This window comes from Panthera uncia, chromosome D1, assembly GCF_023721935.1.
Source record: "Panthera uncia isolate 11264 chromosome D1, Puncia_PCG_1.0, whole genome shotgun sequence".
NCBI lineage: Eukaryota > Metazoa > Chordata > Mammalia > Carnivora > Felidae > Panthera > Panthera uncia.
In genome coordinates this window covers 34,385,649-34,410,985 of record NC_064808.1, presented here as the reverse complement: position 1 = coordinate 34,410,985, position 25,337 = coordinate 34,385,649, and the positions used below count along the sequence as shown (strand labels likewise).

Here is a 25,337-nt window from a genome sequence, read left to right as displayed (position 1 = left end):
TTGGCTTACATACAACACCCAGTGCTCATCCCAACATGTACCCTCCTCAGTGCCCATCACCCATTTTCCCCTCTCCCCACCACACATTTCATATATATATATATATATATATATATATATATATATATATACACACACACACATATATGTATGTAATATATACATATTACATACACATAATATACATAATATTATGTATTATGTACATATTACATATACATATGTATATGGCAAATATTGCATTGAAGGCACATAAAGAACCTCTCAAAATTATACATGTCTTAGAGATCAAGGGAGCCTTCTTATAGAAGGTAGCTTGGTAATATTTACATGCAGGGGTTTAACAAAGAGTCCTAGAATGATAGAGTGTTTTTTATATTAATACTAATGATAATAATTGCCATCCAGTGCTATTTGTCATAGGCATCATGCAAGGAACATTTCACTCATTATTTCTTTATATCTTATATTATTAATGAGGAAATAAAGTATCAATATGGCCATAGCACTTCACATTTGCTGTAGAATATAACATAATCAAAGGACTAATATCCCATCATGTTCACAGTTACTCAAGGGAAGGGGATTACAGAGGGCCATGGGTTATTGGGAATCAGCTTAGTATTCTGCCTAGCACACCACTCAAATCCTTTTGGCGTTAAAGTCACACACTATCTTTCCTATCATCGCTATGCTGAGGTTTATAAATCTGTCAGGATGTTTCCTTTGGTGGCACAAGGATCAGAAAGCTAAGAAGCAAGGGTCCCAGTTGTCTCCTAGAGTGATATTCTGCAAATGATCCTCTATTGGTAATGTAGTATATTATACTTACCATCCCTATTCCAGAACCATGTTTCTAGGCTCTGCTCTCTCTCTGGTCTCTAGCTGAAAATTTCATCAGCAGTTAGTTCTTGGAATGCTTTTATACATTAGTAGTGAAGACAATTTGGGGGAGTTTCTTATTGATATGGCTAAAGTTACATTGCTTTCAAATAGTATTTCACTAAGCTCGTCATTGGTTGTAGTTCTTTTCACCCATAAAAACAAATGAAAAAAAGCACAAACAGAATAGAAGAAAAGTAATCACTGCACATTAATGTGAAAATTCCAAAGATCCCTTGAACATACATACACCTCTTCTCTGTAAAGGTCAATTTTTGTTGCAAAACAGGATGCAACTTGAAGGGTGAAAAAGAAAAAAAAAATACACATACTTAACTCCAACCATGACAAAATTTGGTATTTTAAATAATTCAACATTTCTAAAATTCTATAAGGAAATTAGTCTAAGGAAATAATCTGTTTTCTAAATAAGGACCAAGAGAGAGAGAGAGAGAGAGAGGTCCCTTTTCATGAATGAAATGTTATTTTCTAGTTTCATCCCAGGCACCAATCAGTAACATGAGTTGCTCTTGGGCTTCAAAGTAGAAAATAATCAGCTGCACATATGTTCAGAAAACAAACAAAACAAAACAAAACAAACAAAACAAAACCAAACCAACAGCACTCTTCAGGTTAATTTAAAGTCCTAGTAATATGGCAAGAAACATGTCCTTTGAAATGTATACAAAAACAATGCCTTATACTAGAACTTTTCATTTTTTTGAGTTAGAAACCATCAGACTCATGAGGTCTTCTAGTCCATTATTTCCATCATTTGAACGTGTTGTGGCACCTGGATGAGCATGAACTGATATTCGTACTCTCCAAAGATAGATCCCTTCATATACAGGAACTATGCACATTAAATATCCCAGTGTTATTTGAGAGTTACTTCCTCATACACAATTAGTGCAGCTGTCACATATAAAATGTATATGTAAATGCACATGTATGTAGTTCTAGGACCCACTTAATTTAGAGGAAAAAGCAATTTTGTAAGTATTTTTGAATGTTAAAAATCTCTGCAACATTATAAATTAGTGAATTAATCAATGTCTAAGCATATGGAATGGAAATTTACCTATGAAGTTGATGTAAAACTTTGACATTGAACTGTTTTATACTTCCCAAACTGATCATTTTAAATGGTTTAAACTAATATAACACCTTATTATAGCATCAAGCTAATATTATTAATAGTATTTGCTACTTTTACTTCATCTTGAATAAAGGAAAATCTATTTCTCTTTGTGCATCCTGTGATTATTTATTAGGAAAAAATTAGCTTAACTTTCGTATAGCATGATTTGAAACACTGGTGTAAAATACGCAAAAGTGAATATTTATCTACCTTTCCAGTTGTATCTCCTGCCACTCTGTTTACACCTACTCTGAATTCATAGGAGACTTTCTGTCTTTCTTTAGCAACTCTGGCTAAAGCACGTCGATGGTTTATTTCACTCTTGTAGTTTTCTCTGTGTCTAGTGCCCTTCCCCTATAACCTTTCCATGAGAGGCACAAGAGAGGTCGCCTAGAATTTCATCTCCTATTTGAAGCCTTCCTAGAATTGTTCACTCAGATCCCACACACAATGAGACTTGGTTTAACTGTGATTGAATATATGTTATTTGTACCAATAGAGTGCAAGTTGCTTGAGGTGAGAGATCACATCCATTTGTTTGTATGTGATTTGCAGTCAGTGTAAGGTCTGTATGCACACAAAATGTGTTCATTGAATTGAAGATTGCTACTAAATGCAGTGCATTCCAAACACTGGAAGTACTGTAGCAAATCTCCCAAAGGCATTTTCTTATACATGGAATGTTCAGTTATCTACTGGTGTTTTCTAATTGCCTTACCACACATTTCCTACTACATTACCAGGAGTCCTGCTGAGATAGTACTGCCAGCAGCTACATATCTTGCCAATTTGTGTCAGAAAATGTTGAAATGTTGCCTTTTCAGTGATGAACTAAACAGTAGGGGCTCTGAACAGTTACCATGGCAACAGAGACCAGGGAAAGTAAAAAGGGACTGACAAATTCCATTGGAGGGATGAGAGGGCTGGATCTCCCAACAAAGATGAACTGACAAAGTCCCCAAGGCCAAATACTTCTCTCTTCCAGTTTTGAATCCTCAGGGTCTTTGTAATCAGAAGACTATCCTGACTCTGCCCCAAAAGATGAGGCCAACCCTCAGCTCTAGCTGACTCAACCTGTGCTGACTCAATGTGTGACACATGTGGCTCCTTCCCAGACTACTCCCCTTGCTCCAGAAGATGAGATACTAAGACTTTGAATCATTTAAAATTTACTCTGAAATCAGTGACCTTTTCACCAACTGCAGGGTGCTTTCAATTCCTCTTGAATTAATAAACAATTCAGGTAGCCAAGGTGACAAGATTTGAACCTATACTTCGTAGGAATTTCAATTCTAATACTTCCAAGATCAATAACAGTTCAGATCTCCTCATGTAGAACTGAACTGGAGTTCTCTGTCAGAATGCTTACAATATGGTGAAAAGAGGCACGACAATATTGGATCCCTGAGAAAATGCTTAAGGAAACTTAAAGATAGGAGTAAATATATTATTTTTTATTACATTATTATACTTCCCTGAAAGCTTGTTCTTCTCTTTACAAGATAACAACAACAAAGACATTTTATATATGCTTGTCATGACTTCTGTTTTAGGTTTTTGAACTGGAGTTAATTCCAAAGGTTCAGTTATTTTGTGATAACATTGATCTGTACATTTATGATAGGTAAATTTTTGTGTACCCAGGGTATAAAATTTTTAGAGGCACTTGGGTATCTCAGCCAGTTGAGTGTCTGACTTCGGTTCAGGTCATGATCTCACAGTTTGTGGTATCGAGCCCTGTGTTGAGTTCTGTGCTGACACTGGGAACCTGGAGACTCATTCAGATTCTGTGTCTCCCTCTCTCTTTGCCCTTCCCCCACTTGCACTCTGTCTCTACCTCAAACAAAAATAAATAAACATTTAAAAAAATAAGTAAAATAAAAAGAAATTAAAAAATAAAAATTTTAAAGGTAATATGTCATTTTAGGTATCAGTACATTTTTATATAGGTATAGACATGTAAATAGGTCATTTATGCTGACAAGGAATGCATATTATCTATAATAAATAGAAAGTAAATTTGGTAATAAATATAAAATAATACATTCTTGAAAATAATATGTCATAATATCATATCATATATTCACCTGTTATATACTCTTATCTACAAGGAAACACAGGAGCATTTAACAGTCACTTCTTGGAGTGGAATTGAGAGAATTCAGGTAGAAGAGGTCTTTATCTATTAAATTAATTAGATTAAGGGTGGATCTGAAATTATTACAAAATAAGCCCATGTTATTTTCTATGAAACATACATTTTTAAAGCAAAATTCTAAAACAAATTACATTGCACATCTTCTCTGTTCGACGTTTATGTAATTATTTTCTGTTCTTATTTTCATTATTTCTTTCATTCTTATATGTTGAGTTTGCTGTTGCCTTTTCTCGCTTTTTAGATGGCTACTTAGATCATTGATTTTTAGTCTTCTTTTATAAAGGAGGCATTTATAGCCATATGAATTTTAGTAAAGGATGGTGACAGCTGCATTATATAATTGTTTGTTTGCTTTGTTTTGTACATTTTACTTAAGCTTGTATACCAAAAAGTTCAGAAATCATCATGTTAGGGTCAAATATCTTTATCATAGTGAACACATCCATGTAGACAGCACCAATAGGAGGAAACATTATAAATAGGACACCAGAAGTCTCTGTGCTTCTTTTAGCAACATTTGCTCACCCCAAGGGCAATGCTATCATAATTTTTAAGTACTTGTATTAGTTTTGCCTAATGAAATTTTTTTACAAATAGAGTAATACAGCATGGCCTGTTCATGTCTGCCTACTTTTGCTTAATATTATAGTTGTGAGTTCTCCATTTTGTTCTATGTATTTGAAGTTCATTCATTCTTGTTGATGTGTAGTATATCATTGCATGAATATGCCACAGTTTTTCATTCATTCTTTTCTAGATAAGCATTTGAGTATTTCCAGTTTGGACTATTACAAACAATTCTTCTGAGAGCATCTGTGTGTGTGTGTGTGTGTGCACATTTAAGACCATATGTATACATACATTTAGTGAATACATGTAGAAGTGGATCATACAGAGTTCGTAGATACTAAGAAACAACTTTTCAAAATATCTGTACCAATTTATAGTTCTACAATTAATTTAGGAGAGTTCCAGTTATTCTATATCCTTATTGAAATTTGGTAGTATTTTTAAATTTTTAGATTTTACCATTTTAGTAAGTGTATAGTGATATTCAATTGTAACTTTAAATTGCATATTCCAAAGGCTAATGTGCTTAAGCAACATTTTCTATTTTTATTACACTTTCATATACCCTATTTTGTGAAATGCCAATTCATGTTTCTTGTACCTTTTCCTTTTAGTTTTTGCTATTTTCTTTTTTTTTTGTAGGAATTTTTAATGGATTTGAATATAATTCCCTTGTTCAGTATGTGCATTGGAAATTTTTATTCTATTATGCAACTTGATTATAACTCACTTAATGATGCCATTTGATGTTCTGAAGTTTTTTATCTTAAAACTGTACAAGTTATTTTTTTTTCATTTATGGTTAGTTCTATTAGAAGATTCTTTCAAAAAAAAAAATATCCACTCCAAGGATATTCTACTAGGCAATTTTCTAAACTTTGCTGTATTACTTTTTGATAAACAATTCTGGGAGTAGTTTTGTGAATTGTGTAAAATAGTAGTGCACATATATTTTTTTCCTCTGTGAATGTCCAATCTTTCCATTTATGCAAAAATCGTCCTTTCCTCACTGCACTATCACCTAGACATCAAACAGGGGAGCATATGTGAATGGAAACATTTTCAGTGATTCTAAATGCTTCCACCAGATACCTATTCTACACCATCTTTATTACTGTATATTTATAATGTGTCTTATATCTGGAGTGTAGAGCTAACAAATTTTGTTTAACTCAGAATGTTGTCTGAACATTGCCCTTTGCATTTACATATAAATTCCTGAAGTCAATTTGTTAATTGCCACAAAAACTAACAAACAAATCTGTTGGGATCTTAATTGAGATTGCTTGCAATCTCTAGATCAACTTAAAGGGTATTGCTATCATTTTAAAAATTAAGTCTTTCAACTCACAGTGGTATATTACTTCATCTATTAAATCTTCCTTTAATTTTTCTCATTTTTTGGACTTTTTAGTATTAATGCCTTGTTCATTTTTTGTTAAATTAGTTTTCAGTTAATTGCTGAAGTTACTGTTACCATATGATAACTTTTACATTTTTTTCAGCCTATTCTTTTTCCTCACGTAAAAACAAAATTACTTATTAAAAAGAGAACTTGAGGGGCACCTGGGTGGCTCAGTTGGTTGAGTGGCTGTCTTTGGCTCAGGTCATGATCTCGCTGCCCATGAGTTCGAGGCCTCATGGGGCTCTGTGCTGACAGCTCAGAGCCTGGAGCCTGCTTTGGATTCTGTGTCTCTGCCTCTCTCTGCCCTCTCTCCTGCTCACGCTCTGTGTCTCTCTGTCTCTCAGTAATAAATAAACGTTAAAAAAAATTAAGAAAAAAAAGAGAACTTGTAACAAGTGATCTTGATAAGTAAACTTATTCATTTAAATATTTCTTTTCAGAATAATCTCCAACATTTATAACTTTATTATATGGGAATTTCTTTTACTATTCTTATTCCAGTTCTTATTCTTTGTATTTTTTTCTCCCTGTTTTAACACTGACTTAACAGAGCGGGAGCTAGAGGGCATTTGTGTTTTGCTTCAAGTTTTAGAGAGTATATTGAATACTTCCATTTATTTCACTGAGTTTTTATTTAGTTTTGTGTGTGAATTTGTGTGTGTGTGTAAAAGAAAGATGTTTGCCTTAATTCCAATTTTGCTGAATTTTATCATAAGAATTTTTTTTGCATGCTTGGTCCATATTTATTGCAATAATCATACAATTTTTTTTCAATTGTGGTGATTTATATTGTTTGATTTTTTAATTATAAATTGTCCTTGCTTACCTAAAATAAATCCTGTTTGTTGATAATGTTCATTTCTATCATTATATTAGATTTGCTATTGTTTTATTAAGGAATTTTTCATCTACATTCAAGAGAAAATTTTCTTTTGTCTCAGATTTTCTTTACTTGCTGTATCTTTTCAAAGCTTTAGAAGCAAGTTTTTATTGGTCTTATAAAAAAGAGTTGGGAATTTCTGCCTCTTTTGCATGTTCTAGAATGGTTTATTAAAGAGTTGCATTCCTCTGTTAAAATATTTGGAAAAAATAACTGGTAAAACCATCTGATCTGTCTTTATGGAAAAGTTTTTCAATGATGATTTAATTTACTCAATTAACACCAGATTCTTCAGATTTTTTTTCTGATGTCATCTTTGTAAAGCATTTATCAAGAAATCAATTTGCTTTCTCCAAATTGTCAAATAATGCATGATGAAATAAAATGTTCGTAATACCTATTTAACTTTACTTCTATACATATTTTCTTCCACTTATGATGGAGTTACATCCCAATAAAGCTGATGTAAGTTGAAAATATAAGTAAGTCAGAAATGCATTTAACACATCTAACCTACTGAATATCTTAAGTTTAGCCTAGCCTAACTTTAACATTCTCAGAACACTTACATTATCTTACAGCTGGGCAAAACCATCTAACACAAAATCTATTTTGTAATAAAGTGTTGAATATATCAAGAGAATGGTTGTATGAGTATGGAACAGTTATATCAGTTGTTATCCTTGTGATGGTGGGGCTGACTAGGAGCTGTGGTCACTGCCTCTGCCCAGAATCAAGACAGAGGATCTTATCATATCTTCAGTTTGGGAAAAGATCAAAATTCAAAATTCAAAATATGATTTATACCAAATGAGTATCACTTTAAACTATCATTAAGTTGAAATATTATAAGTTGAGCCACTGTAAGTCAAAGACCATTTACATATTTTTTAATGATTCTATAATTTTAATTTTTGCTACTGATATTTTTTCTTTTATTACTGTTAATTGCTCTTTCAAGTACTTGATTTTTATATTTTTTTCAAAGAACCCATTAATTTTTGCTGATTTTCTGTTATTTCTTTAACATCTTATTGATTTTTTGTTGTTGTTCCTTCTAATTTATTTCATTTTTACTTGCTGATTTTCCTAGCCTTGGATATAAAGATTTAAGTAATTTCTTTTCTTTTTTTAAGTTTTTATTTATATTCCAGTTAGTCAACATACAGTGTAATATTAGTTCCAGGTGTAGAATTTAGTGCTTTGTCACTTACATACACTCTTTTTCCCTTTATACTGTATCCCTAAGTCTATGCATTAAGTCTATACATTACCTGAGTCACACATTTGTATCTGTACTTAATTACATTCATTTAAAATATTTGCTAATATCTTCTTTGACACACGTTCTTTATAAATATGTAGCTTAATTCCCATTTAGTTGATATTTTTCTATTTATTATTTTTATTGATTTTTATTTAGCTTAGATCCATTGTGGTTAGAGATTTACCAAGAATATCCCCAAATGTTAAAATTTATTGAACTTTTCTTTATGGTATGTGTCTGGCCAATTTGGTGAATATTCAATATAAACTTCATACTATGGTTATTTGTCATTTACTGTTTACACTATTTTTATATAATTAGGTTAAATCTGTTACTTAGATTTTTTAAGCATTTAACCTTATAGAAATTTTGTTTGTTTTTTTCTCCCAGTTTATTAGATGTTTGCTAAAAATATGTCAACATTATTATGAGCCTATTTTCCTTTTTCTGCACTTAATTTTTTCTTTATATGTGTTATTTAGAGTATAGACTTAGAATTATGACATCTTATTCTTAAATTAAATTCCTTAATAATTATGAAATCCCTTTTATCTCTAAGGATGTTTTCTGCATTAAAATCTACTTTATGTGATATTAATGAGTTGTACCAAATTGCTTTTGATTTTCTATACAGCATTTTTTTTTTAAAGTTCTCATCCTTGGATTTAAAGTGTAACTCGTTTAGGCAGTATATAAGAGGAATTTGTACTTTTATTCAGTCCCCAAATGGAGTGATTTACTTGGAGTATAATATATATTTACATTTATTATCATCATTGATATGGTTCTGTTTTCTTTTACCTTCCTGTTATTCATTCCCATATGTGTTATTCAGTTTTATGTTCCATTTTTCCCCTTCTCTTTTGAATTAATCATGCATTTATATCTTTGTAAACTCTATTAAATTATCATTTACACATTGTTTAATTCTTCTTTAAATTATTACTCAGAGGGTTGTAACATCAACCATTATCTTATTACAGTCCAATAAAAACAATATTTACATTTTCCCAATTCTACTAGAGCCCTAAATCTATTAAATTATATCCACAATATGTATCTTTTATTTCCATCATTTCAGTTCTACATAGGGTTAACCTCATTAGACCAGTATAAATATTGTTAATTTTTATTTATTTAAGTTATTCATTTTTTGTAATGTTTATTTTTGAGAGGGAGAGGGAGAGCGAGCACAAGCAGGGAAGGGACAGAGATAGAGGGAGACACAGAATCCAAAGCAGGCTCCAGGCTCTGAGCTCAGCACAGAGCCCAAGGTGGGTCTTGAATCTACGAACAATGAGATTATGACCTGAGCCAAAGTGAAACGCTTAACCAACTGAGCCACCCAGGTGCCCTTAAGTTATTCATTTTTAATCAACACTTATTTATATTTGCCCACTTATTTGCTCCTTTTAGTCTGCTTCATTTTCTCCTACACATCCATGTTTCCATTGTTATCTCTTGACTATAATCTGCAATATTCCTTTCTTTACATGTCAGCCTGCTTGCTTCCAATTTCCGTCTTCTATTTCTTGTCTTTATTTTTAAGGATTTTCTTTCTGAGTATATATTACTAGGTTGGTTGCTATTTGTTCTTAGTACACTAATGCCATACCATTGCCACTAGTTTCCATTGTTTCTATTAAGAGGTCAACAAATATATCTTTCTTTGATAGTAATGTATTTTTTTTCTTTCCTGTATATTTTCAAGATTTTCACTTTGTGTCACTTTTTAGCAGTTTTACTACTATGTATAGAAGAGAGTTGGTTATGTGTGTGTGTCTGTGCCTGTCTGTGTGTAAAGTTATACTGCTCTTCTTTGCTGCCCCTTTTGAGTCTGCGTATTCATGTCTTCCACTCATTTTTGAAAACCGCTCATTGTATTTTCATGTACTGCTTTTCCTCCATTTTCTCTCTCTTTTCTCCATGGAACTTGAATTGCCTGTATGCTAACACATTTGACTGTGTTGCATATGTCTCTCATACTTTTAAAATTTTTTAGTTTTCTTTTTATGTTCCAAGTTGAGTGTTTATATCTGTATTTCTATATCCAGTTCATTGGTAGGTTTGTCTTTATTGCTTTATTTTCCTTTTACAGTTAGTCATATTTTATTATCTCAATCATATGATTTATCTAAATCATAAAAATTATCTATTAATGTTTAGAAAGATTCAGTCAGCAGCCAGTTTATCCCTATTTTACCTGATGATTCTTTCAAGGCTAAGGTTTCTTGTCTCTCAGTCCTATATTCTTGGGTTCCCAAATCTCAGCTATTCTTGGGTTCCCAAGTTAGCTCTTCAGCTTCCCAGCCCATGCAATTTTAAATTTTATAAATATCTCTAGGAGAGACTATATTTATCTTAAAGCAAGACCTCACCCCATGAATATCTTTTTCCCCCTAAACATTGAAGATAGTGAACTCTCATATATATGTTTTTGGCTTAGTTTTCTAGCCCTGTATCCAATCCCAGAGCTAAGAATTAGCTTCAAATTTGAGACCACTGAAAGGTTCATGTGTTACTCTAGCCCTGAGTTTCTGCAAAATGCATTACTGGATTATCTTTCTGTCTTTGGAAAGTATCTTGTCTGGAACAAGCTTGATTTTAACCGACAGGCAGAAGCAGACAATGTCACAAGTAGAGCAAAAGTAGCTGGTCATCCTCAACTCATCACAATTCTTTTTTTTTTTTATGTTTACTTATTTATTTTGCATGAGCAGAGAAGGGGGAAAGATTGGGAGAAAGAGGGAATCCCAAGCAGGGTCCATGTTGTCAGCACAGAGCCGGACAGAGGGCTCGATCTCACAAATTGTCAGATCATGACCTGAGCCAAAAGCAAGAGTGGGTCATTTAACCAACTGAGCTACCCAGGCACCCCCCAACACAGTTTTTTTTTCTCTGAATTTTAGCTCATGCAGGCCTTATTGCCTCCAAAGTCCCTCAATGCCTTTAAAAGTATGGTTTTGTTATTTATTTGGCTAGGTGTGACAGGAGCATTACTCTGCTGCAAACTGCTGCATCTTACCTGGAAATGTTTCTGTGGAGTTGTTTGAGCAAATTGTAGATAAAAACTATATAGTTTATTTGGTATCTGTGTACATAACTTCTAGATAGGGTTTAATTTTCTTCTGGCAGGCAGCTTGGTTAGGAGTAGATTACCTTAATCTTCTCAGAAATTAGGTGCTTCAAATTTATTTTCAGTGACAACTGGTTTATCTCCAGTCTAGTTTATCTCCTTGGATAGAGTCTTTTGGAGTCTAGTAGAAAATTCTGGGTGTTTACAGAGCCTCTAATGTGACAGGAGCTCAACTCTAATTTTTATTCTACCAATCTCCTGATATGATGAGGGTACAGTTTGGACTCTCAGATGTTCAGCCTCAGATTTCTGCTTAACTTCTCAGCTCAATACCCATTCCCACCTCCAACAATCCACCTACTCCTCCCCCTGGGAAATTCGAAAACTACTTCAATAGGAAAAGTGTTTCCAAATGTCTGGTTCATTTTGCTTAGGTTATTTTCTCTCTCAGAATTATAACTTAATAAGTCTTTGCTGTGGTATGCTCTCAAATATAATTTTTGTCTTTTTTTTTTTACCCCAGCTTGGCTAGTTGTTTTCAGTGAATGGATTGGTCCACAACAAATTATGGTGCTGCTTCCAAATTAATTATCATGTATTTTAATTCTATTTCTACTTTTAACCACACAAGACGTTATAAGTATAGTCACTATGTATTTTTGGCCTATTCTACATATTTATTTTTTTTCTTTTTCCCCATTCCTTCTTTTAATCTCTTTTATTTGTTTCCTTAATAAACTTCTAAAATTCCCTTTAGTATAGCTATGCTGTTGACCTATTCTCTGCAAATAAAAGAGAACACATTTATAATTCTCTTCAATTATTCATAATAACCTATGGGAAAAAAATAGGTGCTGCTCAACTTAACATAACATGAAATTATATTTTTAATCAATAAAGCAACGTACTAAACTTTTATTCACGGATAATGTCAGATATTTATAATTATTAATTTATATAATTGTTACATTTTAGGGTAATGAAATAAATTTATAATTCATTTGATTAACGGGACTTCTAGGGGCCTGTGAAACTGACTATACGATTTCTTTGACCCAAATAGGAAAAAAAATTAAAAGACATAAACCCAAAAAGAAATTGACTTACTTGAAAAGAAAAACACTGCATTCTGAGCATGGTGGATTTTACTATATATATATATATATATATATATATATATATTCTTTTTTTATGAAATTTATTTTGAAGCCTAGCTCCATTATTCATGAGAAAGAAATCACTTCAAAATTTGCCCCACAAGGAGGAGTTGTGACCCTTCTCATTAACCTTCTTTTTCCTCTCCCCCAATCTCAGCCTTCACACATTTCAACAGATCTCTGATGTTATTGATGCATCTTAGTCCTCAAATTGAAATGTCATAATCCACTTAAAATTCTCCTCGATTCACATCAAACTCAGTCATCATCCCTGTGCAACAGAACTCTAAAAGAGTTAAAAATAGAATTTTGTAGTGCTCTATGCATTTTTAAAACAATCTAGTAAGTACAAGAAATATATAATACTTATATAGGACATAAAAATAAATTAAAATCAGTTGTCAAAAGTCTTCTTTAACCTAGTAATTTTCTGGAAACTTTCGTGGTTGCTATAGATATAATTAATTGGCACTCTGTGCCTTCACAAAACAAGAGGAGATTTTTCGAGTCATGTGCATAACTAATTTCCTTCTAAATCAAGCATAATTTCCTTACATTAATGGTAGCGAAATAAGCCTGAATTTCCAGGTTATTTGTGACTGACTTTATAAGAGAATCTTATTTTCTTATTTCTTATTTCTTATTTCTAAACCACAGAACACAGAAGAAAAAGGTATCCCAAATGACTTTGGATCAAGCTGAGTCTTATGGACAAATAATTATCACTACTTAGTGGGCCGTCGACTCTGCAGGGCTGCCATGCATTTCATTTCAATGACCATGCAATTTTGGCATCAAAATGTATTTATCAATTAGTAAAGGATGAATAGTTTTTGATAATCTTTGATTTGTCAATGACAAGAGAGAGGTGACTTAAAAAATGTAACACATGTAACAAAAGTCACTTAAAAGAGAAATAAGTATATATCTGATAAAAACAATCTAGCGCTGGCGGTGTCAGCATGCTTCTTTACTCCTCAAAAATGTTACATAAGACATGAATAGACACTTTTCCAAAGAAGACATCCAGATGGCTAACAGACACATGGAAAGATGCTCAGCGTTACTCATCATAAGAGAGATGCAAATCAAAACCACAATAGGTAACATCTCACACCTGTCAGAATGGCAAAAATTAACAACTCAAGAAACAACAGATGTTGATGGGGATGAGGAGAAATAGAGTCCCACTACTGGTGAGACTGCAAACTGGTGCAGCCACTCTGGAGAACAGTATGGAGGTTCCTCAAAAAGTTAAAAATAGAACTACCCTACTACCCAGCAACTGCACAACTAGGTATTTATCCAAAAGATACAAAAATGCTGATTCAAAGGGGCACATGATCCGCAATGTTTATAGCGGCACTATCAACATTGCCAAATTATGGATAGAGCCCAAATGTCCATCAACTGATAAATGCATAAAGATGTGTGTGTGTGTGTGTGTGTGTGCGTGCGTGTGTGTGTGTGTGTGTACACTCTGGAACCAATACTACACTGTATGTTAACTAAATGGAATTTAAATAAATACATTAAAAAATATTACATAGCTATGGTAGAATGGGGATGAATTGCAAGGCCACAATTTGTACTGGAAAGCCACTGTAGGGTGGAGCAGGCCCTAGAGGACCACACCCACTTGGAGTATTGAAAGGAACTTTTGACAGCATGGGAGATAAAAGACTAGACATAAGGCAGACCCAAACCAGCTTAATCCTGAAAAAAGAACACAGAGTGAAATCATAGATAATTGTCAGTAGTCAGTACATAAGAAGACAGTAATCTGGAAATACGAGACAGAAATAAAATCTCAGGGGAAAATATAAGGGACGTGGTATTGGCAGGACTGGAAAACATTACTAGTTCTAGAAAACCAAGTACTAGACCATGTTTGATAAGATGTATCTCAGACACAAGGTGATAAAAAGGAAACCTCAGTCTGAGACCTGGAATAAGAAGTTCAAGACTGGAGTAGCCACAAGCCTGATTTAAAGTTGAGAGTGAAGATTTTCTGAGCTTTCCGGGGAGAGTCCATAGGGCATTCTTCTGTATTCTCATCATAAACTGAAGGGAAACTTTCACAGTGTCCAAAGCCCTTGATATCTTGCAAATGAAGGAGGAAGATGTCCTCAAATTCCTTACAGCAGGAACTCACTCATGTTGCACCAACCTGACTTTCGAATGGAACAGTACATCTACAAAAGGATAAGTGCTGGTATTACATCATAAATCTGAAGAGAACCTGGGAGAATCTTCTGGCAGCTCATGCTATTGTTGCCATATAAAACCCAGATGATATCAGCATCATATCATCCAGGAGTACTGACCAGCGAGCTGTGATGAAGTTTGCTGTTGCTATTGGAGCCACTCCTATTGTTGGCTGTTTGATTCCTGGAACCGTCACTAATCAGATTCAGGCAGCCTTCCAGGAGCCAAGACTTCTGGTGGTTACTAATCCCGGGGCCGACTACCAGCCTCTCACAGAGGCATCTTATGTTAACCTGCCTACCATCATTCTGTGTAACACAGACTCTCCTCTGCATTATGTGGACGTTGCTAAACCTTGCAACAACAAGGGAGCACACACAGTGTATCTGATGTGGTGATTGCTGGCCCAGAATTTCTGAGCAGCATGGCACCATTTCCCGTGAACACCCATGGGAGGTCATGATTGATCTGTACTTCTATAGAGATCCTGAAGAGACCAAAAAGGAAGGGCAGGTGAAAAGGCTGTGACCAGGGAGGAACTTCAGAGTGAATAGACTGCTCCAGCTCCTGAGTTCACTGCTACTCAACCTGAAGTCTCAGACTGGTCTGAACGCATGCGGGTGCCCTCTGTGCCTATTCAGGAGTTCCCTACTAAAGACTGAAGTGCTCAGCCTGTCACTAAAGACTGGTCCACGGTTCCCACTGCTCAGGTCACTGAATGGGTAGAAACAACCTTAAGCTACTCTTCCACAAAGGCAAACAAAATGGAAATAAGTTTGATGGGAAACAAATGGTTTCTTACCAAAAAAAAAAAAAAAAAAAAAGACCATAAAAATAAAACAAAAACATAAGATCACATGATGGAAGAAATCCTAATTTTCCAAGAATATCACTTTAATCACCTTAGATTCTTTTCATAAATGAAGAAATATCAATGAGCAGAACTAGTTTTAACAATTTAGAATAAGGGATAGTTATGTTTTTAATTATCTTGGTTTTTGCTTTTATTTTTAGGCATATAAATTTAGATGGGTTACTGATATAGAGAGATTATAAGGAGGACACATTATTCTCTAAGGACTTGAACAGACTGTGAAAATACATTCAAGAGTATATTGCAACAGAACAAAGAAAAGCGTAGACTTTTATCTCATATTCCAAAGAATACAAATGAATAAAATATCATCAGGAAGGGAATGATTGGCAGGAAGAATTTTTTGCTAGGGAGGCATGAGTCTGAACTCTATTTATAAAAATCTAAATGTAGAGCTGTTTTCAAAAGCAGTCATAGTGCCTGAGGCACAAAAGAGTTAAATATTTCAGTAACTGGAAGAGCTTTTATCCATAATCACACATACCTACTCACTTACCTGTCTGGTATATTGATTGTTTTTAAATGGACATGGACAGGCAATTTTCCAAGGAACAAATGGAAGTGACCAATGCGCGCGCACACACACACACACACACACACACACACACACACTTTAACCTGTTCAGTAATTACATTATATTGAAATATTATTTTTTCATCTATGGAGATAACAGACTAAATGAATGGCAATATAAAATTGTAAGATGTGCACACCGAGGCATATTCTTGTCAGTAGATATATAAATTACTACAGTCCCAAAGAAATCAAGTTGACAGTTAAAGAACTGTCTGTCAGATGTTGCTGTTTTTTACTCAGCAATTCCTCAAAAAAAAAAAAAAATAGATATACTGGCAAATATAAATTCATACAGATACTTACTGCAGCATATTTTAAACTGAAAAATACATACATATATACATATGTACCCCCAAATAGTATTGGAGAAATATTTAAGTTAATCATGATATACTCATCTAAAGTAACAGGGTATCTGTTTTATGTAGGCCTAGCATTCTTTAGCATCTTAGGAATTTACGGATGTCGACAAAATGGTACCTATTGTCAAAGGATGCAAAATAAAGTTAATTACTGGCAAAATAAATAGCAAAAGAATACCTAAAATTGAATGAATCAGGTCTGAACTGGACTGAAACAAGAGAAAAAGAGATGTTTCGGCTATACTGTGTATATATCCTAGGATAGATAGATGATAGATGGATAGGTAGATAGATAGATAGACAGATCGATAGATCTAGCAAAGAAGAAAAAAAGGCCAAGTTTTTGCCTCATTAAATTTATACTCTAGTGGGGGAGAGAAACAAGTAAACAAATAAATATATAATGCAATTTCAATTGTGTCAAGCATGAAAGATAATAAAGCATAGTAATAATTACAGCAGATTTTCTAGTTTTATATTTAAAAAATCAGACCTGGAATGTGTCAGTGACATTTGAGGAGGGATCTGAGTTAAGCTGGATAACCATGTAAAGGAAGGAGACCAAGGGAGTATCAAGCATCAAATTCTGAGGAAGAGATTTTCTTCTGGGAAGAACAGGAAACAGGAATTGCAGGACCAGTGGTGGAGGTAAGATGCTTAAAAAAGTAGATCTAGGAGGTAGCATGGACCAGGATGGTATGAAAGGATTCAGTGAATAATTTCCCTAGCCGATTAAAAGGAAAAATAAAAGGAGCAGTGGACACAGGAGTCATACAGATGGGGGATATTTGCACTAGTAAATGGTAGATTAGTAGAAATACTAAGCCTTGTAGCAAAAAGGGCTTGATAACTTCACCTTAGTGCTAAATTCGTACTAACTAGCCCATAGTTGGTGCAGGCCTCTGTTACCGCACGGCAAAGAGCCAAATAAAATGCATTTTACCTGCAGTCAGGTAGAACTCAGCAGGAGGAAGAGAAAAGAAGACTTTCGAACTGCAAATTCACCAATCAGGGGGTAGGCAAGTCACTGCTTCCTGAATGGGAAAAAATAAGGGGAAAAATTAAGTCCTTTCCCTGGGCATGGAGAGAGAAGCAAGCAATATTACTTCATCAAATCCAGAGAGTCATGATGGTTGGTGGCTAAATGTTCTAACTGCAAAGTTTTTTAGTCCATAACAATAAAATTAAAAAACAAAAACAAAAACAAAAAATACCCTGGCTTACTCAGAGCTCTTGCATTTTCCTGACAGGTAGTGTCCACTTCTGATGGTAAAGATTAGCATTTATGAAATTTTTCCTCAGCACAATCTGCCATGAACTACAAAGTTTGGAAGAGGAACTGCTCTTTAATTTTCATTCTTGTTGCAATGTGTATTTAAGATGAAAAACTAATATGATGTAGTTAGAAATAAAATAGTTTTCCAGGCACCTGGGTGGCTTCACCAGTTGGTTAAGCATCCAACTCAATTTCAGCTCAAGTCATGATCTCAGGGTTCATGATATTGAGCCCCACATGGGGCTCCATGCTGATATCGTGGAGCCTGCTTGGGATTCTCTCTCTCTCTTTCCCTCTCTCTCTGCCCCTCACCCTGCTTGCATGCAAGCTCTCTCAAAATAAATAAATAAAACTTAAAAAAAAAAAAAAAGAAAGAAAGAAAATAGGTTTCAAGGAAGTTTGGGTTTAAAATTCAAGTTTGCTGGTCACTAGATTCAGGTTTACACAAATTATATAATTTGATATAATTTGATATCATAGATCCTGTGTTTTTTCATTTGAAAAGTCAGAATGTTACTATCCATCTCATAGAGCTGCTGTTGAAATGGAAAGCCAAGTATTGTAAAGGAGCTTGGAAGATATCTTTAACCTCTTTCTGCACCTATATTTAAAAACAAAACAAATAATTTCCAGATATTTTATATAAAAATCTATTAAGTGTACACACAAAGATAGGGGAAACACAAATTTAATTTTGTCTTTGAGTTTCCAAATGTCATGTTTTCCATCCTGAGGAAATGTCTTTAAAGGTGGAGCCAGAAGCCTTACAACACACCAGTGAGAGACACTCCAATTTCCATGATTTATCATGAGCAGGGAAAACAAGTCCATGATCAAATTAATCCTAGTGGAAAGAAAAAAACTCAGAGCAGAAATAATTTCCCAAAATAATTGACTATCAAGGAAACAGTGAGACCGTCAAGGGGGTGATGTGGAATGAGAGTGAATACTCGACTGGCTTTCCATCTAGTATTGCAGGTACAATCTGAACTTGACATAGTGATTAACACCAGGCACTATCAGCTCAGGGAAATATGCAAAAAGAAACATCTAGCACTAATGAAATGGAGGGTAATTTTATGTTTTTTTTTTCCAGGACAATTTTTTAAATGAGCCACTTACCATTAATGAGCCACTTACTCAGCAAGAAAAGTTGGAGTTTAAATTAGACTTATATTTGCACTGGAACTCACTGCTGTGCATAACTTCAGCTGCATTAATGCTATACCTTAACTGTGCACAGAGGAATATGGCTTCTTTCTGTATTTTTCTTGTAAACATAGCATCTAGAAAACATTTTCTAAAAACCCTATGCAAGATAGATAAATGACTATATAAATATATATTAGATATGTTGCAAACACTCATAAGGGAAATCATTAATATCTCCTTTCAATTATTTCTATTATCTATCATCTATCTATCTATCTATCTATCTATCATGTATCCTCTTTCTATCTTTCTATCTATCCTCTTTACTTATACATACACACACATCTACAAAATGATTACTATTTATTATTTAATGATTTGGGGCTAATCCTGTAAGGACCAGATAGAAAACCTAATCAATAAAAGTGACACAATTCTTTCATTTAATTAAATTTATTTGAAATCTTCTTTGTCAGGCATTAATATTTACATTTGCTTTCTTTTGGTTTGAATTTACACTTATCCTGTACATTTTTTCCAGCCTTAAAATTATTTTCAGTAAAATATATTATAAGAGTTTATCACTCTTGTATATTGTACCCTCCATTTCGTTGGTAACCAGTTGTGACAATATTGCCCCTCTGTCTTCTGCCTTCTCTTCTTGGGGGTAGCCTAAGCTCTAGATCACTCAGCCTTTATTTATCCATGAGGATGAATACAATTGGTTCTATCTTTAAGAATCATTGAACACTTTCTCAATCATTCATCAATCTATTCCCCTTTGTAGTCATTTCCCTTTATCGTCATTTCCAATGTTCTTATGCGTGAGGTTAAGCCTTTTATCCTAAAGTAGAAGCCTCTCAATCTTTTTATTTCAGTGCTGTTATATCTGGCATATCTCTCATAAAGTGCGTATTTTTAAATTGTAGATTTATCCCATTTTACTTCATGTCATAACAGATTGGTTGATGTTGTTTTATTCTACATTTTATAGTTTTTACTACTGCATTTTCTATGTATGTTTATATGTATATATACGCTATTATACATGTATAATTTTCTTTAGTTCTTTGATCTATATGATAAATACCTTATAATTATTTTAAGTGCTTGTAATGGTACAGATTTAAATAAGTATAACCTCTGACTTTAATTCAGAACATTCAGAAATAATATATCTTTTCTTATTCAAGATGGAAAATAAATAATATTTTTCATTTTCTCCACCTCATTACCCACCTCCACTTCAGTTTTAACTGATATGCAATAAAATTTTTAATTCTAGTAGGTTAAAGTTAAATTTTTATCTTTTACTTATGTATAATTTTTTATTTAGATTACTTGATTATTTAAATAGAATTGACTAGGTTTTCTTTTTTTTTTTTTTTTACTTTTTTAATGCTTATTATTTATTTTTGAGAGAGATAGAGAGACAGAATGCAAGCAGGAGAGGGGCAGAGAAAGGGGAAGACAAAGAATCCGAAGTAGGCTCCAGGCTCTGAGCTGTCAACACAGAGCCCAATGTGGGGCTCGAACCCATGAAACGTGAGATCATGACCTGAGCTGAAGTCTAACGCTTACCCAACTGAGCCACCCAGGTGCCCCAACTAGGTTTTCTTTTTAAAAATGTTTCCTCACACTTAAATTTTATTCTAATTTATCTTTTATTAAAGTAAGATTTTCAGGAAAAATTAGTTGGACAGTGAAATTCATGAGACTTTGGATATTAAAAAATTATTTTTGTATTTGTTGCATAACTATGAATATATGTAACACTACAGAACTGTATTCTTCAAAATTATTAAGATTGTAAAATTTGTGGTATATGAATTATACCACAATTAAAAAAATTTTTGTGGCTTTAAATGTAGATAATATCTTGGGAGTTATATTTAGAACTCTAGTGTCACAAACTCTTTTTCCCCCCCTTCAACATTTTATATATATGACTGATATATATATATATGTATGTATATATATATATATATATATATATGAATGGTAAAATGCTCATGTAATTTTTTTCACACCCACAAAAGCCTTGGGTAGATATACCACCTATAAGATTGTGAAAACATGAAGACAAATATATATTATATAAATATATATTATATTTATATATTTATTTATATATTTATATATTATATAAATATATTATTATATAAATATATATTATATATATTATATATATAAATGTATTTTCTCCTTTGAAGGAGAAATAGTGGCTTGCCCACTTCTATCAATGTTTATTGTATTTTTTAAAATTTAAATTTGATACTTTCACAATGTTTTTCTTTGTTTCACTTATCATTGGATTAGCTCTGTCAACCTATAGACTAATACATATATCAGTACAATTTTCTTCTGGTATATCTAAGAGTATTGTTTTTGTCTCTTTTTTGTCTATGTTTTGGTTCTCTATTTCTAGCCATATATATCAATATATGTCCTTCTCTAAAAATATTATTTTTGGTCTCTTTTTGAATTTTGGATGATTTCTCTAACCTGCTGTCAATATCATTAGTTTCATTTTCTTTAGTTTTTACTGTACTTTTTAGTTTCTAATGTCATTTTAAGCTCTGTGATGATACAATTTTTTTCTACCATATATCTTTCAATTTCCTTTGCCCTCAGATTATAATTTTACCAATCATCTTTTGTTTCATAATGCACATGGTCAAACACTTAAATAATTTGAGAATATCAAAACAACTTATGTTCCCTTAGGAGGACATATATATAAAATTTTCACATACAAAGCTTTGTTTTTAATATTTACATTATTTTTGTTTCTGAATTTGTTTTCTTAATATTTCTCTTCATGATTTCACAATCTTATAGGTGGTATATCTACCCAAGGCTTTTGTGGGTGTGAAAAAAATTACATGAGCATTTTACCTATTCATGCACGCAAAATTCCCTTGTTGGAATTTAAATTGAGACAGTGATTGAAAAATGGATATCCATCCTTTTCTTTTTTCTTTTTTTTCAACAGTGGCAGTCTTATGAGATATAAGTGGGATTGTTGGGGTTCTTAGCATTTGTAGTCAGAAAACTTGGCTTCTAATATGTTTGTTTTATGTCTCTCTTGTCCTCTTTGTTTAACTGTCTTATAACAGTAATCTGAAGTCCATCTAGCTCTGTGGAATTCAAAAAGTGAACTGAGATAATTGGGGTTTACCCATTCTAAACTGCTTAACAGATTAATAATAAGACATACCTAATGGAAATAAATTAAGTTAAAGACCCATAGACTACATAAAAGGTTTTTGTTTTTTGTTTTTCATTTTTTTAATTTGTCAAGCCAAATGCAATTTCTTTCAAGTTTTTCATGACGTTTTGAATAACATGTTCAACATGTTCAACACGATGTTTCCTGTTTTGATCAGGAAGTGAGCTCTTAACTTGTGTACTAGCTTCCCTACCTTCCAAAATGTACTAGTCCCAATTAGGGAAAGTACTTCTATATAAGAATGATGTCATAACAATTGTAAAGTGGGATTTAAAAATGATATTGAATTATAATGTAATTTTCTTTCTTACCCAGGAAGTCAAGGCTTGTAATGCTCTTTATTTGAAAGAGAGAAAAGTGTTCTACATATAGTGATCCACATCAACCACATGAAGTGCCAACGTCTCTAGCCTTTGTTTCCCAAAAATAGAATACTAGGATTTTCAAAATGTCTTCCCACTTGCTAGCCATTATTCCAAATAAAAGAAAATATGTAAGTAAATTTTTGGTGCTCCCCAACTGGACTATATCCCTCAGGTATCACTTGAAGCTTACGTGATACAGTCGTCACCATGACTACCAGTAGGTTAAATAGTGTCCCATCCCTTCCCAAAAATACTGTCTATCTAGAACCTCAGAATGTGACCTTATTTGGAAATAGTGTCTTTATAGATGTAATTAAGGTAAAGATCTATGTGAGATTATACTGAATTAGGATGGACTTTAAACCCAGTGAGCATGTCTTGATAAGATATAGAAAAGAACACACAGAGAAATAGGGGAGAAAGCAATGTGAACATCTCTATGAAGACTTAGGCAAAGATTAGAGTCTAAGGCAAGAAACACCTTGAACTATCAGAAGCTTAAAGAGGCAAGGAAGGATTCTCTCTTAGAGCCTTCTGAGGGAGTGTGACTCTACTGATGCCTTGATTTTTGGACTTCTGACCTCAGAGTTATGAGAGCATAAATGCCTGTTGTTTTCAGTCAACAAGCTTGTGATAAGTTGCCTGACATCCCTAGGAAACTAAGACAATTCACTGATTTAAAATGTGCTGTTTTGGTCATTTCTATTTCTTTCCGAGAAGAGTTTGTAAGCTCATTCTTATGCTACCACCCTTCTCAAAAATTCTATTTTAATTTTAAAAAGTATTTAACTAAAGGTTCTGTTTTCAGGTCATATAATCAATGACAAAACTCATAAGTTGCTTTAACTAATGTAGATTTGCATAAAGTTTAATTTGTTTTGTTCTTTGTGTGGGGTTTGATAGAAGGATATTATCTAAGTTAATGATTTTTTTTTAATTTAAATGTTTAATTATTATTTTTGAGAAAGAGACAGAGCACAAGCAGGGGAGGGACAGAGAGAGAGGGAGACACAGAATCTTGAAACATGCTCCAGGCTCTGAGTTGTCAGCACAGAGCCCGATGCGGGGCTCGAACTCATGAACAGCGAAATCATGACCTGAGCTGAAGTTAGATGTTTAACCAACGTTAGCTACCCAGGCGCACCAAATAAGTTAATGACTCTAATTTCTGTTTATAATTATAAACACACTTCTATCTATCAACAAAAGTAGTCTGCTCAAATGATGATTTTTCAACTCTGTTTAGAGGTCTTAAGACAGATATGGTGCTAAGATGGATATTGTACAATTTTAAAAATAAAATACCAACAGTCATTTTGATAGGATACCAGAAAAAGGATTTCTTCTCCCCTATTTGATAATCCCTGGTCTATAATTAACTTCAGTTCTTTACTGATTGAACCATCCTTGGATGGTTCATGTATGTGTGTGCGTGTGTGTGTGTGTGTGTGTGTGTGTGTGTTTTAATCAGAGAAGAACAAGGTGTGTGTATATGTGTGTGTGTGGATGGGTGGGTGGGTGTGTGTGTTTTAATCAGAGAAGACAAAACTCAGGAAGACCAAATACACATATGCAAACTTTGGAAAGTGACTCAGCCTCCTTATGTGTTGACTTTCTGATATAATGAAATGATTAGGAAGTAAAATCTTAAAAACAAAACAAAGAATTAGCATAAAGTTAATAAAAAAGGTTTTCTAGTGGTCAGAATTTTTTGATAATGGAAAGAATAGGGGCACCTGGGTGGCTCAGTTGGTTGAACATCTGACTTCGGCTCAGGTCATGATCTCGTGGTTCATGAGTTCGAGACCTGCATCAGGCTCACTGCTGTCAGCACAGAGCCCGCTTTGGATCATCTGTCTCCCCTTCTTTCTGCCCCTTCCCTGCTTGTGCTCTCTCAAAAATAAGAAAACATTTTTAAAAATGGAAAGAACAGGGAGTTGCAATAGGAAATCTGGTACTGGATTAACTCACTCCAACAGTGAGCTACTAGAATTCCATTCTGCGACTTAAAACAAGCCAAATGTACATCCTGGTAAGAGTTTAAAGATATGCTTGATTGTAACCTCAATAAATAAAAGAAAATAATAGAAGCAGAGACTAAGATGTATATAGTGCTTGGGGTATAGAAAATCTTGAATGGGAGATTAAAGAGTCCTGATTTATCTCTGAACAAGGGGGATGTGGAGTAATAGAAGTATTTCTTAAAATTTCTGCATAATTACACAAAGTACATTTCATAAAAATAAACATGATGATGGAAATAAAACATAGTTTGAAACAAACCCCAAGTTTCTTATATTTAAAAGTTTTGGGGCTTTTTGTTTTTTGTTTTTTGGTTTTTTTTACATATTTGTTTTTATCAGAAAGATACATTCCCTCTCTAAAATTTTATTATAGGACATTCTCACAGGAACTGAAAGAAGTGCAGATAAAGTTAAGAAAAACATCAGGGTTAAGAAAGAGAGACACAGAAGGAGAATAATAAACAGGCAAACTAAAATACATAGAAATGCAATCAAATGCACTAAGAAAAATTTCCATAGGAACTCAGTAGAATCTCATTTTCTTGATTCGCATATTCTATTGCTAAATCCTTTGAAGCATCAAGGAATAAGAATTTCTATTTCTCAGGGAGGTTAGAAATTTCCTTAGAAGTCTGCAGAAACTCCCACGAGCACAGAATATAGCAATAAAGTACTGTATATGGCGGAATATGATGGCCCAGTTTGTGAGTTTACAACTATTAGTTTTAATT

General features: G+C 33.4%; 1 pseudogene; it reads left to right on the top strand.

Moving 5' to 3' along the window:
* Nucleotides 1–15,553, top strand: part of LOC125928999 (40S ribosomal protein SA-like) — a 47,510-nt pseudogene extending 31,957 nt beyond the window's left edge.
* The last annotated feature ends 9,784 nt before the right edge of the window (nt 15,554–25,337 follow it).